Here is a 3,616-nt window from a genome sequence, read left to right on the forward strand (position 1 = left end):
CCCCCCCGGGACCCTCCTGAGACCCCGCGGGACCCCCCTAGAACACCCTGGATCTCCCCGAGACCCCCCGGGACCCCCCTGAGACTCCGCGGGACCCCCCTAAAACACCCTGGATCTCCCCGAGACCCCGCGGCACCCCACCGGACTCTCCCGGGACCCCCCTGAGACCCAGCTGGGACCCTCTTGGGACCCTCCCAGGACAGCCCCCCGGACCACACTGAGACCCCTCTGAGATCCTCCTGGGACCCCCTGGGGCCCCACTGGGACCCTCCCAGGACTCCCCTGAGATCCCACTTGGACCACCCCAGGGTACCTCCCATCTGGGATCCTTGTTAACTGGGGGCCTTCTAACTGGGATGCTTGCTAACTGGCATCCCCGATAACTGGGATCTCTGGTGATTTACCCAGTAGGATCTACGCTCACTGGCATCCCCACTAATTAGCAGCCTGCTAATTGGGATGTTTGGTAATGAGGCATCCTCTTTAACTCACAGCCTGCTGACTGGAATTGTGCTAACTGGGATGCCTGATAACCGGGATCCCTGCTAAATGGGATACTTGCCAACTGGGACTCCCCACTAACACACTGGCTAACTGGGACCCTGCTGACTGGGATCCCAGCTAACTGGGATACTCGCTAACTGGGATGCTCACCAACTGGGAACCTCACTCACTGGGATCCTACCAATCGGGATACTCATTAAGTAGAAAACCCAGTAACTGGGATGCCTGCTACTGGGAATGCCCACTAACTGGGATGCTCACCAACTGGGAAACTCACTCACAAGGATCCTACTAACTGGAATACTCACTAACTGGAAAGCCCAGTAACTGGGAGCCCACCAGCTGGGATGCCTGTTAACTGGTGTACTCACTATCAGTGGCACTTGCTAACTGGGATCCCAGCTAACTGGGATGCTCCCAGGTCTGTGTGGGTCAGAGAAGCTCGGCACTTTGGGTGCCTTTAGGAATCAGTCCCAAATACTCCAAGCAGCAGATTTTTATTTTTTTTTTTTCTGGAAGTGGCTGTTTTGTCACCACCAGCATCCGAAAGAGCTCTGGTACGGAGCGGGGCAGGGCAGGATTTGTCCTTAGTCACCAACCCCATGAGCCACAGCTTTAAAAAGCCATGAAACAGAAATAAGGAAGATTAGGGAAAAAAAAAAAAAACCAACCCCCCAGTTTTCCTTCAAGAGCATGGAAAGGTACAAAACCTTTAAGGAAGGCATATCCCTCCTGCTTCCATTCTTGATTTCTATAATTCATCCATCTGCTGGGCGAGGACCCAGCCCAGCCCTGGGTGGGCTCCATCCCAGTCCCAGGGGACCCCATCCCAGTCCAGGGGGACCCATCCCAGTCCGGGAGGACCCATCCCAGCGCCGAGCCGCTCCATTCTGCTGCAGGACACCCCCCCCTCCCCAGTTCAGAGCATGGCGTATTTTAGCCCGTATCATACAGCTACAGATGTCATTATTTGCAAAATCTCCTCTGCTGAAGCTCTCAACCCCCAAGAGCTCTTGGGCAAGGAGTTCCCCGGGTCAACCACTCACAGGGTTTTAAAAAAAAGATATTTTTCCTTTTTTTTTTTTTTTTCCTGCTTTTGCACTCCCAGCAGTGGCAGTGACCTGTGCAGGTGTGAATCCTGCTTGAGAAATCCTCCCTAGAGCTGGGTCAAGTCTATTGAGAGAAGAAGCGGAGCCGCATATTTTAGGATGCTTAAGGGAGGGCTGCACTCTGCGTCCCCAATCCGGGTGGCGAGACCTTTGATAACAAGAAAGGAAGAGTGGATTTGATCGGGGTGGGGGGGTGTCCTACAATTCAGATAAAATGACCCGCAGGTCCGAGGGTCAGGCCTGGATCCTCCTCAGCCGCTTGATGGCAGCCGGTGTCTAAACACTTTGCTTTTTTTCTCAGTAATTTCAGCTGAATTGGTAGAAAATACCTCTTTTCCCTGCAAATTGAGGGTGTCCGTAGCCCCCCCAGCCCCCAGCGCAGGACTGGCACGGCGTATGGACAAGATGCAAAGGGATTTTGTGGGTGAAGGGCTCCAAAAGCCGGGATGGACAGACGGACAACGGCCAGACAGAGGGATGCTGCAGGACAAGGGATGGACACAAGACCAAGGGGGAGCCCTGGGGTCACCTCGGAGGCTGTCCAGGGTCGGGGGGGGTGACGCTGGAGACCCCGCTCCTCTGCAGACGGACAATCCACACCCTGCCCAGACAGCCGGGCCGCGGGTTAATGAGCAGCATTGTTATTAATTAGCTCAGGAGCCGGAACCCCGGGGCAATTCTGCCTCGAAATTAGGCAGGAGCCACCGCCGGGTTCAGGTCCCTGTTCTGGAGCCGGACCTGGTGAGAGGAGACGCCCGGTTTGAGGGCAGCGACCCCCCCAATTCCAGCCCTCCTGTGCTCCTCGCTTGCACAGCATCAACGCCCCAAAATTATTACCCCCCGCCTCCATCTCTCCAGGACAGGATTTCCCCGCCTGGCTCTCCCGAAGCACCACCAGTATCCCCATTTTGACCCCGTATCACCCAGACCCCAGCCCTGTGGATGCTCTTAGCCCCCCCATCCAGCCCCAGGGGTGCTGGGCACCCCCCATTCTGCGTGAGGGTGCCGTGTGTGTGTGTTTGCTGAGCTCCATCAAACAGAGAGAGAGGAAAAAGGGAATAAAAAAAGGGAAAGCCCCTCCTAACCAAACACACCCGAGCCCCGGTGGGGGCCTTTTTATCTCGGTCTTTTCAAGATTGTAATTAAGAACTAATAACGCCAAATCTGCTGCCCTTTCATCTCTACACCCCCCCCCCAAAAAAAAAGGGGGGCCTTTATTTGCCCCCACCACAGTGGCTGCGGGGTGATAACCCCCGTGATGAGCTGGGGAGCGCAGCATCGCCGCCGGCACGGTGCCCAGGGTGGGCTTTTTATGTTTTTTCTTGAAAAATCACCCCTCGGGGGGGCCTTCACCTACTGGTACCGGGCTGGGATGTGCAGGGAGCGGGGGGGCCTGTCCCCAGTCCCGTCCCTGAGGTGGCCACACAGCTGCAGAGCGGAGGATGCTCCTCACCGGGGCAGAGCCCCGTAATGACTTTTTCAGCGCCGGCGCAATCCTCAGGGTTTATTTTTCCCAGTTTGGGGGCTGCACACGCGTGTGTTGGGTCCTGGGGTACCACGTGAAAGCTGAGTGAGGGGGGCTGCTGCAGTGCAGATGTGGGCTCCGACCCCCCAACTCCCCCGCGCCCCCATTTCCTCCCCAATAAACCCCCCGAGCCCCGGTGGAGTCCTTTGACCGGGGCTGGCTCCCCCGCCGCGCGGGCCCGAGGTGTGACTTTTCCCAGCTCATTAGGAAAAGCTGCGCGATTTTAAGGATCTCAGACCCTAATGACCATCTGAATCCCATCAGCCGAGAGGGGTGAGCTGGGGAGGGGGGGTGCACAGACAGCCCCACCTCCCCCTGCTTCTGCCACTGCCTCTCCAAGCATCCCCAGTCCTGTCCCTTCGCCTCACTGGCTCGGGGTCTATTATGCCCCCCCTCCCCCAAAAAAAAGCAGCTGTGCAGGGGGGTGAAAGCAGGAATTCAAAGTCTCAAGGGGGACCTCGAGCCCCCCCCCGGGGGG

Source organism: Athene cunicularia (assembly GCF_003259725.1).
Source record: "Athene cunicularia isolate RWA chromosome 4 unlocalized genomic scaffold, athCun1 chr4_part1, whole genome shotgun sequence".
Lineage (NCBI taxonomy): Eukaryota > Metazoa > Chordata > Aves > Strigiformes > Strigidae > Athene > Athene cunicularia.